We start from the raw sequence: 16899 nt of genomic DNA on the forward strand, positions 1-16899 counted from the left end.
GCGGCCAGCTGGATGGTGCTGGTGGCCTTGGAGGCGGGGCAGTCCTTAGGGACGTGCCCCAGTTCCTTGCAGGCCATCCGCGGTCCAGAAGACCCTGTAGGCGGCCCCCTCGTATTCCACATTAAAGCCTCCCCTCCACGCACTCCTCCCGGGCCCGGCGGACAAAAACCCGGAGCCTGAAGGAGTGGACGTGCCGGGAGGGCCGCTTCCTTGAGGCCGAGCGGGATCGGCGCAACCCCTGACCTGACCGCCCCCAGCTGATGGAGGTGGGGGAGGAGTAGCTCACTGGGGACGAAGGGCGGGACATTGGAAATGATGATCCTCTGGGCGGTGGCCTCCAAAGAGGTCCCGCCCACAGTGTGTCCCTTTTCTAGGGTCAGGTGCACCGCCCGCTCGGGCCTCCGGAAAATTACGGCTTTTGTACATTTTCGAGGCGGCAACTACGGCTGAGGGGCCGACAACCCCAACCATAGCCTTGCGTACACGCCTCAATCGTCATTTTGGGGTGGGTGTAGCTCTTCACCCCCAGGGCCTTGGTGAGGACGCAGCAGGGGACGCAGGTGCAGCTGCACCCATATACGTTTTCTTTGGGGGCCCCGCCACCAGTGACAGTACGGCCTCCACATTCGCCCGGGAAGGCCCAGCTATAGGTGACTCTGTCGCAGCTGTAGGGGCTGAGCCACACCCACCCCGAGTGCAATATTCAACAATATCGCACCCTGGGGAGAGGGGGAAAGGATGGTGTAACCTCCCCCTCCGGGATGACAAAAAACAGAGAGGAGCTGAGGGAGGAGGGCAGAGCACAGGGAGACACAGGAGGGAAAGGCTAAAGGGTAGGTGGGTGTCACTCGGTGGAGTGGAGTGGGAGTGTGGGTGGGGGCCTTGCTGTTCTGCCCGTAGCGGGGAGGGCGATGTCTTCACCAGGCAGCTGGTACTGTCTGGCACACAGGAGTAAGCCCTGTCCCTCTTCACCAGGCAGCACCGGCTACCTGGACTCAGACACGGTCAGAGCGAAGGGGAGGTGATGGATGGCAAGATCTTAAACAACACACACACACACCCCTTCTCCCCCAAGTCTCTGCGGCGTTCTTCTCTCCTCCCACTACAAAACACACGGCTCTCTTCAGCGCCCACCGAATAAAAAGTCCAGACACCCGCCCTGGATGTTAAACCAAACAGTCCTTGCCTCCTGGCCTCCCTGTCCTGCAGCAGCAGCACCTCCTCTTACTCTCACTCACTCTCTCTCTCTCCCTCCCTCTCCTCCAGGCCTCAGGCTCCAGATCCCCAGCAACACAGAAGATGGAAGAAGGCTTGAGGGAAGACAGCAACACAATAATAGGAACAGCCACAGGGAAACAGCAGCAGGAACAGCCACAGGAAATCCCACAGCAGCAGCAGCAGGAACAGCCACTGCCAGCACCAAGCTCAACCACAGCAACAGCACACAGCAACAAGCTGCAGCTGAGACCAATCAGATTTTCATTGAATTCAAATTCCACCGGTGCCATGGCAGGATTTGAACCTGGGTCCCTGATAATTACCCTGGGTCTCTGGATTACTAGTCCAGCAACAATGCCACTACACCATCGCCTCCCCCCATCGAGACAAACCAGGAAGCAGAGCCTGGGCATAGGTGTCAATCACTTGTACATAACATTCGCTATTGTAAATAAACTCGCAAGAATGTCGCTCTGCCTATGGCTCCTTGTTCTGATGAGCAGTGTCCGTGGCATTCGGATGTGAAACCTTGGTTCCTGCACAAGATAAAGGCAGGTGTCTCAGTCCAGGGCCTCTTCCCTGTGCTCTGTACAGCCTTCAGACCAAAGTGATGGTCAGACCTCACACTCCGTGGACACATTACTGACGCCTCGATGGTGCTTATCATTGATGCCAGAATGTCGTGGGCAGGCATCAGATTCTGTGTGTGTGGTCTCAGCACCTTTAGGGTGGGGCTGGCCCCCATCTCTTCAGCATCTGTGACGAGTGACGCTGTGCTCCTGAAGGGGACAGGTGCTGAAGGCTGACAAAGGATCAGGTGCATTTAAAGTTTCATGGCTGTTTGTCTCCATGATATGACCGTGATCACAAAGTGCAAGTGAGCTGCCCTCAGCCAGACAAAAGTCAAACATTCACAGATATAATGTGAGGGTCTATGGTGTCTCCTCACTGCATGTCATCATCATCCTCCACACATCTAGCAGCTCTGAAGTCCTCCTGTGTGCGCCTGCCTTGTTTGGCCAGTGCAAAGGCCTCATCACCATCATCGTCACCTTTGAGGACCTCATCACCCTCATCCCCGTTGACATCCACCTCATCGGAGGAGACCTCCAGCTCCTCCATCTCCTCCCCAGCCAGCTCCTCTGCCCGTTGCAGCAGGTTGTTAGGAGTGCAGCAGACACCGGCAATGTGTAACACACTCTGTGGACTATATTGCAGGGCTCCACCAGGCTGGTCCAGGCATCAGAACCTCATTTTTAGCACCCTTGTGGTTTGCTCCACCAAGGTGCGAGTTGCAGCATGAGCCTCATTATACCTTCCCCTCTGCTGCAGTCTGAGGCCGCTGCAAGGGTGTCATCAGCCATGTCCTCTGTGGGTAGCCCTTGTCCCTGAGGAGCCAACCCTGCAGCTTCTGTGAACCCTGGAAGATGTCAGGGATCTGTGACCGACCTAGAATGTAGGATGCATTTGTGGTGGTCGCACACCAGCTGCACATTCAGCAAATGGAAGTCCTTGCGGTTGACATAGTTGACCGCTTGTTGAAACAGGGACATGAGCACCACATGAGTGCAGTCAACCGCACCTGTGGGAAACCTGAGATCTGGGAAAATTCAATTGCACCTGTATCCTGGCTCTCCTGGTCTCGGGCAAAATGAACAAAGTTGTGTGCCTTTGCGAAGATGGCGTCCATGACATTGTGGATGCATTTTTGGGTGGAGGCTTGCGATATCCCATAGAGATCACCGGGGAGCCCTGCAAGGAGCCACTGGCGTAAAAACTGAGCGCCACAGTCACGTTCACAGCCACTGGCAGTGGATGCCCTCCGTGTCCCCATGGTGTCAAATGCAGATGTGACCAACCAATTCCCTAAATATGCACAGTTTTCGGAGACACTGGTTCTCAGTCATCTGCAGGAATGAAAGGCGGCATCTATAGACCCTGGGCCTAGCTCGGTGCTGACCGGCGACGCCTTGCTGTGGCTCTTCAGCAGCATGTGCAGGCGCCCCAGCCACTCCTTCTTCTTGAGCATGCTGCCCCTCCCTCTGCGCAGTGAGGCACCTCCGTCACTCTCTTCTTCATCCTCCCCGCCCTCTGTATGCAAAAGGCATACAGCTTAGTCACCATACTCCATGCTCCTGATGTATTCCTCCTGTAGGATAGAAGAGACGCGTGGGTTGGCTTGTGTATATTAAGAACCTCTCTTGGTTAAGTCTGAAGCCTTAATGCACCCCATAGAGTGCTGACAACCATTTGGATGGCCAGAGTTTAGTGCGCTGCATGGCTGTCCGAAACCCCACCCACCTCCGCCCAGCTCCACCCGACCAATTGGCAGCTGCTTTGCCCACTGGACTGCATGCTGTGCTCTCAGCTCAGGCACAGGCATTCTCCTAATCTGCACTGCAAGGCTGCACTGTTAGCTTGAACCATGGGGTAGATTGGTCTAAACCGGGATGATGACTTTACAAGGGGCTATGAGTGCCTCCACCAGTGACTGCTCCATGGCCAGCTTTCGCAACGTGCACAGTCGTCCAACTGTTCTGCAGTCCACTAAAATGCTTATTAGTTTGCAGCCTGCGCCCAAGGGGTGAAAAGCTTTGGAGCACTTGGTGGGACTTTGATGCCTCTACATTCATTGAGTGGGTAGATAGGCTATAGGCCCCGCTCCAAGCATATCAATGTGGCTGCATCTGAACTGTCTCAGTTGCAGAGGAATGGTCGCTTTATACAAGGTTTCCCTGATGCGCGGCCACTTCTCTCCCCACACCCCACTCCGCACGTGCTTGTGCACCACCATCAACCGCAGGGCAGCCCTTCCTCCCACCCCACCAACCACAGGGCAGCACTTGCCACCTCCCCAACTTGTCTCAACTTTGAAGTACAACAGGCGACCTTCGTGAGCACTGCTCAACATTACTGTGCATGCCACCTCTGAGTTCCCCTCAAAATGCAGCCCGTCAAGAGCAAGTCTTATATATGCTATAGTGATGTGCTCGGACAATCCAGCGTGGGGTGATGAATCGGGCAGGCTGGCCTCATAATGATATGCAGATGTATTACAATGAGGTTCGGGATGTCCAACAGTGGGAAATGCGGCCCACCATTGATGAGCAGAGCGGACGATTGCAAAGTGGTTTCCTGATGTTGCAAAACCAATTTTTAGCCTTCTCACCATCTTGCCTGCTTGCGCCGCCGAACACACCCGACACCACTGGACACAGAAAATTCCGCCCTCTATTTCTCTATCACTGCAAACAAACATACTTCAACTAACAGAACAAAATGAGATTAATTTATCGTGACTAAGGTCAGATCAAATACATTCAGGGGTGGGGACAAGTAGCAGAATGGACAAAATGCTGGCTGCAAACAAAAAAAAACTACAGAGTTGGGTTACAAAAATAACAAAAAGACAAAACTAAAGGCTTTGTATCTGAATGCACATAGCATTTATAAGAAAGTAAATGAATTGATAGCACACATTGAAGTAAATAAATGTGATCTGATAGCCATTACAGAGATGTGGCTGCAGGATGACAAGAATTGGGCCCTGAATGTTGAGGGATATATGACATTCAAGAAGAATAGAAAGCTAGGTGATGGTGGAAGGGTAGCACTGTTAATCAAGGATGTCATTGGTGCAAATAACTAGAGATGACCTTGGTTAAGGAGATCAGGATGTAGAATCACTTTGGGTGGAGATGAAGTATAGTAGGGGAAAGGAGTCACTAGTGGAAATGTTCTACAGGCCCTCTAACAGTAACCACAACTTATATAAGAAGAAATATTGGGTGCTTGTGATAAAGGGATGGCAATAATCATGGGTGATTTTAATCTACATATAAACTGGAAAAAACAGATTGGCAGTAGTAGCCTGGACGAGGAGTTCATAGAATGCTTTCAAGATAATTTCTTAGAGCTGCACATCCCAGAACCAAACAGGGAGTAGGTTATATTAGACTTAGTATTGTGTAACGTGACAGGATTAGTTAGTGGCCTCAGACTAAAGGGTCCCTCAGGTAGCAGTGACCACAATATGATTGGATTTTACATCCAGTTTGAAAGGGAGAAGAGTGGGTCTAAGATTAGTATTTTAAACTTAAGTAAGGGAAATTTGTAGGCATGAAAGCTGAGCTAGCTGAAGTGAACTGGGATACTAGGTTAGGGGATAGATCAATAGAGAAGCAGTGGCAGAAATTTAAGGGGATATTTCAGAATATTCAGATTAAGTATTTTCCTACTATAAAGAAAAATTCTAAGGGGAGGACCCACCATTCATGGTTAACTAAAGAAGTCAAGGAAAGCATCAAACTTAAGGAAAAAGCATATAACTGTGCAAAGATGAATGGTAGGTCAGGTGATTAGTCAGAATATAAAGAATGGCAGAGAATTACTGAAAGGTTAATCAGGAAAAAGAAATTAGAGTATGAGAGGAAGATAAAAACAAATAGCAAGAGTTTCTACAGGTATTTAAAAATAGAAAGAGTAGAGTCTCGCAGGGGTCTGCACTGGGGTCTCCACTTCTTACAATTTATAGAAATGATTTAGATGAGGAGAGCGAAGACATGATAACTAAATTTGCAGATGACACGAGGATAGGTAGGAAGGTCTGTTGTGAAGATAACATAGGAGGTTACAGACATATATAGGTAGGATGAGTGAATGGGCAAAGGTCTGGCAGATAGAGTATAATGTGGGAAAACGTGGAGTTGTTCACTTTGGCAGGAAGAATAAAAAAAGCAAAGGATTACTTAAACAGAGAAAAACTGCAGAATTCCGAGGTACAGAGAGGTCTAGGTGTCCTTGTGCATGAGTCACAAAAAGCCAGAATGCAGGTACAGCATCTAATCAAGAAGGCTAATGGATTGCTATCCTTTATTATTGGAGGAATTGAACATAAAAGTAAGGATGTTATGTTTCAGTTATACAGGGCATTAGTGAGACCACATCTCGAATACTGTGTGAAGTTTTGGCCTCCTTATTTAAGGAAGGATGTAAATGCCATTGGAGGTGGTTCAGAGGAGGTTTACTAGATTGATAACTGGAATGAGCGGGCTGACTTATGAAGAAAGATTAGATGGACTGGGCTTGTTTCCACTCCAACTTAGAAGAGTGAGGGGTGACTTGATTGAAGTATATAAGATCCTGAAAGGTCTTGACAAGGTGGACATGTAAAGGATGTTTCCTCTTGTGGGTGAGTCAAGAACTAGGGCCCTCTGTTTTAAAATTAGGGGTCGCCCATTTAGGACGGAGATGAGGAGAATTTTTTTCTCTCAGAGGGTTTTGTGACTTTGGAACTCCCTGCCTCTGAAGGCAGTGGAGGCGGGGTCATTGGATATTGTTAAGGTGGAAGTAGATAGATCCTTGTTCAACAAGGAAATCAAAGATCACCTGGGCATAGATGAGAATGTGAAATTCAAAACACAAACAGATCAGTTATGACCTTTTTGAATGGCGGAGAAGGCTTGAGGGGCCAAATGGCCTACTTCTGCTCCTAATTCGTATGCTCGTATGTTTCCATTTTTAAGGGAGTCAAAAACTAGGCCTGACCCTCTGCGGAGGTGTCTGCCATTGTCCAGCTGCCATTGCTGATTGCAGACTGAACGACATTACCAACGGATGGTGGGCATGAGTCAATATTGATCTCTCTCCTCCTGTCAGGTATGAATTTCTGAACTCAGAATGGCATGCAAAAAAGTTATATATATGTTTGACTCCATGCTGCAGCTGCAGGCAGAGAGCTTATTGAAAGTTTTGGGCTTCTTTGCATATGATTTACCAATCATTTAAAATTTACAGCTGGAAAATCGTGTGCAGCATTAATTTTCAATTTAGAGTATATTCCTCATAGAAAAACCTTCAAAACCTAAGAAGGCCACTCAGCACCTCAGTCCTGTTCTGTCATTCCCTTAGTTCATGGCTGATTTGTACATAAGCTCCAGTTAGGCACCTTTGACCCTGCCCTTTACACAAATACCTAACAAATGTCTATCAATCTCAGTCTTGAAAATTTCAGTTGCCCAAGCATCCACTGCCATTTGAAGGGGAGAATTCCAGATTTCTTCCACCTTTGTGTGAATAAGTGTTTCCTGATGTTACTGATGAATTTCATAGTTCTAATTTTGAGGCTCCTTCACGGCAAAGTTTGGCTCTGCTGAGGGCTATACTTCTGCGTCTGTAAGCAGGGGTTGAGTGGTAGAATAGACAGAAAGTTGGCTACAAAAAGAAAAGCAGGGAGTTGGGGTAAAAGGCAATTATACAGACTGGAATAGGATGAGAAATAGTGCTTCAAAAGCATCAGTGCTGGGGCCACTGCTGTTCACCCTTTACATAAACAATTTGGACTTGGGAATCATAGGTACAATTTCAAAAATTATAGATGGCACCAAATTGGGTGTACACTGAGAAGAGTGTGAGCGGAGGACCCTAGGCCAAGGCAGTCAGCAGCACCTGGAGGAGAGTGCAAGAGGAGGTCCCTGGGATGGGCAGTCAGCAGCACCTAAATGAGAGTGTGAGAGGAGGGCCCTGGGACAGGCAGTCAGCAGCACCTAGAGGAGACAGGAGAGCTATAAAAACAGAGTGAGAAGTGGCGAGAGTTTGAGAGCAGAGGTGACTGAGGGAGTTTGGTGAGGAGGGAGGAGGTACTCCTTTTCTACCTTTCCTCAGAAAGAAGAGCAACGGCCTTGGTAAGTAGGACCTGGTGAGTAAATTAGAAAAGTGTAATATTTTTAACAAGTTCCTGTACTTGGATTTAACTGGGAAGTGCCAAGAATAAGGGAAATTTAGGGCCAATATAATAAAGGAATATAAATAATCCAAAGTAGAATAAAGTTAACATAAGGGAAGTAGAGTTAAGACTTGACAGGGCAGTTCAGTCGAGTGGAATGCGTGCCCTGTAATATGTGCAAATTCATGGGCACTACCAGTGTCCTAGAAGATCACATGTGCAGGAAGCGCTGCCAGCTGCAGGAACTTGAGCTCTGAGTGGTGCATCCGCAAGGCTGAGAGCTATGTGGGTAGCTCATTCAAAAAGGTGGGTCACATCGCAGCTTAAGGGCCTGGAGGCAGAGAGGGAATGGGTGACCACCAGCAGTCCAAGAGAAGTAGGCAGGTAGTGCAGGAGTCCTCTGCGGTCCCGCTCACAAATCGGTTTTCCATTTTGGAAGCTGGTGAGGGTGCTGGTTCTTCAGAGGAGTGTAGTCAGAGCCAAGTTTGTGGCACCACATGTGGCTCGGCTGTACAGGTGGGGAGGAAGGTGGAAGAAAGAGCAATAGTGATAAGGAATTTATTGGTTAGGGGAACAGACAGGTGTTTCTGCGGCTGTAAACGTGACTCCAGGATGGTATGTCACCTCCCTGGCGACAGGGTCAAGGATGTCACAGAGCGGCTGCTGGAGATTCTTCTGGGGGAGGGTGAACAGCGAGAGGTCATGGTCCACATTGGTACCAATGACTTAGGTAGGAAGGGGGATGTGGTCCTGCAGTCAGAATGAAGGAAGCTTGGGAGAAAATTAGCAAGCAGGACCTCAAATGTAGTAATCTCCGGATTACTCCCAGTGCCAAGTGCCAGTTGGTGCAGAAATAGGAGGATAAGGCATATAAATGAATGGCTGGAAAGATGGTGCAGGCAGGAGGGCTTTAGATTCCTGGGACACTGGGACTGGCTGTTGGGGAGGTGACACCCATACAAGCCAGATGGGTTGCACCTGAACAGAGCTGGGACTGAGTTCCATGTTAGTGCTGTTGGGAGGGCTTTAAACTAACTCAGCGGGGGTATGGGAACCAAGAGAAAATATTAGAGAGGAATTCCAAGGTGCACAAAATACTGGGACGGACAGATAGCACTAGTATATAGAATAGTAAGTTAACAGGTGAAGTCTGGGTGAGGGAGAAAGTAACAAAATCTAGATCAGGGTTACTGTGTATGTATGCGAATGCACAGAGAAGAGGAAGTAAGATTGGATAGCTACAGGCACAGATTGCCGTGTGGAAATATGTTGTGGCGATAACAGAGACTTGGCTCAAGGAAGGGCAGAACTGGGTGTTAAATATTCCTGGGTACAAGGTGTTCAGAAAAGATAGGAAAGGAGGAGGGGTGGCGGTATTGGTTAAGGAGAGCATTGCAGTGCTGGAGAAAGAGGATGTCCCAGAGGGTTCAAGGGCAGAATCAATTTAGCTAGAGCTAAGGAACAAAAAGGATGCAATTACATTGCTTGGTGTAGTCTATAGACCGCCAACTAGTGAGAAGGATGTAGTAGAACAAATCTGCAGGGAAATTACAGAGGGATTCAAGCATTATACAGTAGTTATAATGGGTGACTTTAATTATCCAAATGTAGACTGGGACAGAGGAAGTGTAAAGGTGCAGAGAGGCAAAAGTTCCTAGATTGTATTCAGGAAAATTTTCTACAGCAACATGTGCCCAATCAACAAGAAAAGCTGCACTGTTGGACCTGGTTCTTGGAGATGACATGGGCAAAGTAGATTAAGTGTCAGTGGGGAAACATTTAGGAGACAGTGACCATTGTATAGTATGTTTTAGGATGATGATAGAAAAAGATGATAGGCAATCCAGAGCGAGAATAATTAACTGGACGAGAGCAGAATTCAATGGGGCAAGAATGGAGTTGGGCCAGATAGACGAATTTAAGATTGGCGGGAAAAACTGTAGCTAAACAATGGATTACCTTCAAAAAAGAATTGGTTCGGGCACAGTCAAGGTATATTCCATCGAAAGGGGAAGGTAGGGCAAACAAATCCAGAGCTCCTTTGATGAAAAAGAAGATAGAAATTAAGATAAAAAAGAAGTGTGCTTATGACAGGTGTCAGGTAGAAAATACAATTGAGAACCAAGAAGGAATACAGAAGGTTCAGAGGAGAGGTGAAAAAGCATTTCTGAGGAGTGAAGGGGGGGTTATGAGAAAAGACTGGCAGCCAGCATAAAGGGGAATCCCAAAGTCTTCTATAGGCATATAAATAGTAAAAGGGTAGTAAAAGGGTGGTAAAAGGAGGAGTAGGGCTGATAAGGGAATTTGCACATGGACATACGGGGCCATGGTTGAGGTATTAAATAAATATTTTGCATCCATCTTTACCAAGGAGGTAGATGCTACCCAGGCCACATTGACAGATGAGGAAACTCAGTCACTCGAAGGGTTCAAAATTAATAAGGAGGAAGTGCTGAATAGACTGTCGGTAATTAAAGTTGACAAGGCACCGGGACTAGACGAAATGCATCCAAGGACAATGAAGGAAGTGAGAGTAGAAATTGCAGGGGTGTTGGCCATAATTTGTCAGTCTTCGCTTAACGTAGGGGAGCTGCCAGTGGACTTGCCAATTGCAAACATTGTTCAAAAAAGGTTGTAAGGGTAAGCCCAGCAATTACAGACCAGTCAGTTTAACTTCAGTGGTTGGCAGGATTCTAGAAACAATTATTCGGGATAGAATTAGTAGCCACATGGAAAAATATGGGTTGATGAAGAAGTGGCAGCATGGATTTTTAAAGGGGGAATTGTGTTTAACTAGCTTGATGGAGTTTTTTGAAGAGGTAACAGAAAAGGTCAATGAGAGTAATGTTGTTGATGTGGTGTATATGGAATTTCAAAAGGCATTTGATATAGTGCCACACAACAGACTTGTGAGAAAAGTTATTGCTCGTGGAATAAAAGGGACAGTAGCAATCTGGATACAAGATTGGCTGAAAAATAGGAAGCAGAGAGTAATAGCCAATGGATATTTTTTGGGCTGAAGGAAGGTTTGTAGTGGATTTCCTCAGCGGTCAGTATTGGGACCCTTGCTTTGTCTGATATATATTAATGATCTAGATCTTGGTGTGCAGGGGACAATTTTAAAGTTTGCAGATGATACAAAGCTTGGGAGTGTTGTAAACTGCAAGGAGGACAGTGTGGAACTTCAAAAGGACATAGATAAGCTGGTGGAGTGGGCAGAAAGGTGGCAGATGAAGTTCAATGTGGAGAAGTGTGAGTTGATGCATTTCGGTAGGAAGAACCCGGACAGACAATATAAAATAAGGAGTGAAGTTTTGAAGGGGGCGGAGGAGCAGAAAGACCTGGGTGTATAAGTGCAAAGATCATTGAAGGTGGCAGGACAGGTAGGGAGAGCAGTTAATAAAGCATATAATATCCCGGGCTTTATTAATTGAGGCATTGAGTACAAGAGCAGGGAGGTTATGCTGAATTTATATCAGACCTCAGCTGGAATATTGTGTAAACTTCTGGGTGCCACATTATAGGAAGGATGTGAACACATTGGAGAGAGTGCAGAAGAGGTTTATAAGAATGGCTCCAGCATTGAGAAACTTCAGTTACGAAGATAGATTGGAGAGGTTGGGACTTTTCTCCTTAGAGAAAAGAAGGCTGAGAGGAGATTTGATGGAGATGTTCAAAATCATGAGGGGGCTGGACAGAGTAGATAGGGAGAAGCTATTCCTGCTTGTAAAAGAATCAAGACAAGATGTCACAGATTTAAAGTGATTTGCAAAAGAAGCAAATGTGACATGAGAAAAAACTTTTTCACACAAGTGGTTCGGGTCTGGAATACACTGCCTGGAAGTGTGGTGGAGGCAGGTTCGATCGAGGCATTCAAAAGTGCATTAGATGATTATTTGAATGGAAACAATGTGCAGGGGCCCGGGGAAAAGGCAAGGCAATGGCACTAGGTCATAATACTCATCTGGAGAGTCTGTGCAGACATGATGGGCAGAATGGCCTCCTTCTGTGCTGTTAAAATTCTGTGATTCTATGATAGTTAACACTCAGGAATATTCCAGAAAAATACTAGAAGCTGTAGGCTCCCTGTGCATGTTCGTCAGTGTTCTCCTGAATGCTGCTCCTTTGAAGTCCTTCTCTGAATTACCTGCATCAGGATTCCCTGTCGACCCTGAAAAGTCCTCCTTACTAACATCTGGGGGCTTGTGCCAAAATTGGGAGAACTGTCTCACAGACTAGTCAAGCAACAGCCTGATATAGTGATCCTCACGGAATCATACCTTACAGATAATATCCCAGACACCACCATGCACAGAGAGCCTACGGCTTCTAGTATTTTTCTGGAATCTTCCTCAGTGCACTTCCAGGCAGTCCTCGGTCCAACCATCTTTAGCTGCTTCATCAATGACCTTCCTTCCGTCATAAGGTCAGAAGTCAAGATGTTCGCTGATGATTGCACGATGTTCAACACCATTTGCAACTCCTCAGATACTGGAGCAGTCCATGTGCAAACGCAGCACGACCTGGACAATACCCAGGTTTGGGCTGGCATGTGGCCTGTAACATTCACGCCACACAAGTGTCAGGCAATGACCATCTCCAACAAGACAAAATCCAACCATTGCCTCTTGATGTTCAATTGTATTACCATCACTGAATGCCCCACTAACAACATCCTGGGGGTTACCATTTACCAGAAACTGAACTGGGCTAGCCATATAAACACTGTGGCTACAAGAACAGGTCAGAGGCTGGGAATTGTGCGATGAGTAACCTACCGCCTGACTCCCCAATGCCTGTCCACTATCTACAAGGCACAAGTCAGGAGTGTGATGGAATACTCCCCACTTGCCTGGATGACTGCAGCTCCCACAACACTCAAGAAGCTTGACACCATCCAGGACAAAGCAGCGCGCTTGATTGGCACCAGATCTACAAACATTCACCCTCTCCCCACCGACACACAGTAGCAGCAGTGTGTACCATCTACAAGATGTACTGCAGGAACTCACCAAGGCTCCTTCAACAGCACCTTCCAAACCCACGACCACTACCATCTAGAAGGACAAGGGCAGCAGATAGATGGGAACACCACCACCTGGAAGTTCCCCTCCAAGCCACTCACCATCCTGACTTGGAAATGTATCACTGTTCCCTCACTGCCTCTGGGTCAAAATCCTGGAACTCCCTTCCTAACAGCACTGTGGGTGTACCTACATCACATGGACTGCAGTGGGTCAAGAAGGCAGCTCACCACCACCTTCTCAAGGGAAATTAGCGACGGGCAATAAATGCTGGCCCAGCCAGAGAAGCCCACATCCCGTGAATGAATTTTTAAAAAATGCATTTGCTATCCATGGAGTTGGTACATAAACTGCACTTTTCCTCTACCTGGCTGCAGTCCAGTTGTATCTGGTGACTCACCATGTGAAGCTCCTGACTCTATACTGTGGTGTTAGGGTTTGTAAGGGGTCAATGTGTGAATGGTGTAAATGACACGTCCCATTATGATGGTTTAAGAGCAGGGGAAGGAGAATGTTCATGGCTTCAGCAATGTAACATCTAGCTATTTCAGTTGTACACAATAAACCAGTTGTTGTTTGAACATACTAACATCTCAGTAATCATTCCAAAGCTAGTCTAATCAACATCCAACATATGTTGTAATGTATCCTGTCACTGCCATCCACTTTATTCATAACCCTGCCGAGGGTTCAGGTGACACAGGCTTCCAGTTCTGCTCTGTTCCCTGTGTTTAGCAACCACATTGTTACCCCAAGAAAGAGGAAAGAATTTCAGAAATTGTATTGCAATTGTGTTTGGGTGATGTGTCTGAGCCATAGCTCAGAAAGATGGGTGTAGGGCTGTGTGTGTGAGGCCATTGTTCTTGGTCTCCTTGTCAGAGGAAATAGTTCCTCCATATCCACCATTTTATATCCTTTAACATTTTGACCACTTCAGTGAGATCACTCCTCAGCTATCTAAATTCAATGCAATCAAAGCCACATTTTTACAAGCGATATAAAAACATGAAATGCTGGAGAAACTCAGCAGGTCTGACAGCATCTGTGAAGCGAGAAACAGAGCTAACATTTCGAGTCCGTATGACTCTTCTTCAGAGCTAAAGGGAAGTCATTTCAATATTCCATTTAACTCTGAAGAAAGTCATGCTGACTCAAAACATTATCTCTGTTTCTCTCTCCATAGATGCTGTCAGACCTACTGAATTTTTCCAACATTTCCTGTTTTTATTTCATATCTCCAGTATCCGCAGTATTTTGCTTTTACTTTTGCAAATGATCCTCTTAATTGAACCCTTTGTTTCCTGGTATCATTCAGGTGAATCTGCGCTGCACCCCCTTCTTAAGTTGCAGTGCTTAAAACTGAATTCAGCGCTCCGGATTAGATGCTGACCACAGTTCTGAGAAGGATCCCTACCAAGAGCACAATATCAGTAAATCAAGTTCCCTCACCTTCCCCTCTAACAGCCACCTTCCCACTTCACCTACATGGTTCTCGTCTTCAGAAAGAACAAGTGAAACCTGCTTGTGGCTGAAACCATTAACTCTTTGAACCCTTGTGCACAGCTCAACAACCCAAGCAGTCTGATGAACATTGCAATGATCATACTCCCTACTGTTACTGAAGGCCACCAACCCTCTCTGCACGGCAACAAGCCTCTCGAGGGATGGCTTCTGTTATAAGCTGCTGTTGCACCATTTGATTCCGATGCCCTGCTCCACCCCACAACTGCTTGCCATGTGAAGTGTGACATTTCAGTGAGCCAAAGCCCATCAATGCATTTTAACTGTAAAAGTCCCAAGAAAGGGCTGAGGGTATTGGAAAAGCTCTTTCTCTGGGAATCTCTCAATGCCAGTGGACGTGGACTGGGAAGCAGAGGTGAGCAGTATTAACTATTTCATCCCAATGTGCACATCATGGTGAAAGCAGAAATGCAGCCCTGGGAACCAAACAGTACGATGCCTCCAGCTGCCATCCTCCAAAAACAGCTACGTGGACCAAGCCCCAATAACTATTTGTGCACCTCTCCTGTAACCTTCAATTGCACGACCATTACCACATCTCCTCCATCATCATCAGCATCTTGGGTGATTATTACTGATCAAAGCTGAGCATTGCTGACAAACTGCTCACCTCCTGACCCCTCAAAGCCTCTCCACCATCTGTAAGCCTCAAGGCAGGCATTTTAATGGTATTGCCACCATTCACCTAGATTGGTGCAGCCACAGCCATGCTCGAGAAGCGTGATACCATCCAGAATGTAGCAGTCACTTCACTGTCCACTTTCCGCTGGACTTGATATCAGGCCATTCAATTGGATCTTCTCTGTTCTGAACATCAAATCCATTCATCTGCTCGAACTTTACTCGAACCAGTTGCTCAATTTATTTCTTTTGATAATTCTTTTGGCATCTGCTTTAATTGCAGATGAACTAATGGTAGTATAGTCAGCCTTTACTCGTATATGACTGTATTATGGATGAGCCATTGACCTGAAACATTGACTCTGTTTCTCTCTCCACAGACACTGCTTGACCTGCACAGTGTGGTACAGCTGAAATTTCCCAGCCTTGTTGTGGCAGGGGTGAAGTCAGGGGGTCCAGGAAAATAGAGGGGAGTCATGTCTGAACAGCTGCCCAACACGTTCCTACTGCCTGCACATGTTCCCAGGGCGGAGTGGGAAGTGGAGGCCTGCCCATTGGATGGAGCCGGGCAGGTAATTTAAATGTTTAAGACCCCAATGAGGGGAAAATTTGCAGCAGTCAGGGTTGCCCCCGAACTCACTCACCACTGTGCGGCAAGGTGAGCAGGTCTATGGAACTGGCCTCCCCATAGTAGTCTGAGAGGACATCAGACTCGGACTCTCCATCCCCACAAAGAGGGGTCCACAGGCTGGAAAGGCCATGATCCAACCAGAGAGGTTTCACCAATGATCCAAGGAGCTTTTCCCTCTCTGAATTATTTTGAGGCAACCTCTCAGTCCTCTCCAGGTGGGGCTACCAAGGTTCTAGAGCTGGTGACTGGGCCAGCAACATTGGGAGCTCGCCCACCCACCTTAATAGGACAATGAGTTGAGAGGCGGCCAGGTAGGAGTGCCACATCTTGGAAAATAGCTCTGCTGGTCTGCCTCCCAGTAAGTATGGCTCGGGACCACTGATTGATCCACCCCACATCCTTTAGCAATCTGCATGCAAGAATCTGGACCAGGCCGCTTAACTAAGCATATCCAATCTATCCGCTAAATTTGAGCTATCAATTTTCACCTCATCCATTACCTCTGTCATCTCTGTTTCAGCTGACACAATTGTCAATACTCCTCTTCCTTAGTGAACACTAGTACAAAGCACATTGTACATATTCTAACTTGCCCTGCATCACTGAACATGTATTACCTTCTTTGTCTTTGTCTCCCACTCAGCTTACCATGGCCAACTTACTTTTTACATACCACTTAAAGATTTTTGGATCAACCTTCATGTAACCACCATTCTTTTCTCACCTTCCTACTTTGTTTTATTTCCCCTTTCACTTTATTGTTTTAGGCCTGATTCTTTCCTGGAAGATGTGTACCTGACATAATTATATACTGTTTATTTTGTTTCATCACATTCTCTATCTCCCTTGATCTCCCAGGAACCCTGGTTTTGTGTGCCCTATCTATCACACTTTTTTGGAATATACCTAGCCTGCACCTCAAAAACCTCTCAAGGATTACCCCATTGTTCCATTACAGTTTTCCCTGTCAGTCTTTGGTTCCACTTCACCCCTGGCTAGATTCCAGTTTGACTCAATATTGCTCCTTGCTTTTCTCAATTACTGATCTATACCTTATGATACTATAACCATTCTTTCCTACGTGTTCTTCCACAGACATTTGGTTCCTAGCACCAATGCCTCCTTCCTAGTTGGATCAATATCTTCTGCTTTTATTTCAG

Source organism: Cetorhinus maximus, chromosome 21 (assembly GCF_964194155.1).
Source record: "Cetorhinus maximus chromosome 21, sCetMax3.hap1.1, whole genome shotgun sequence".
Taxonomy (NCBI): domain Eukaryota; kingdom Metazoa; phylum Chordata; class Chondrichthyes; order Lamniformes; family Cetorhinidae; genus Cetorhinus; species Cetorhinus maximus.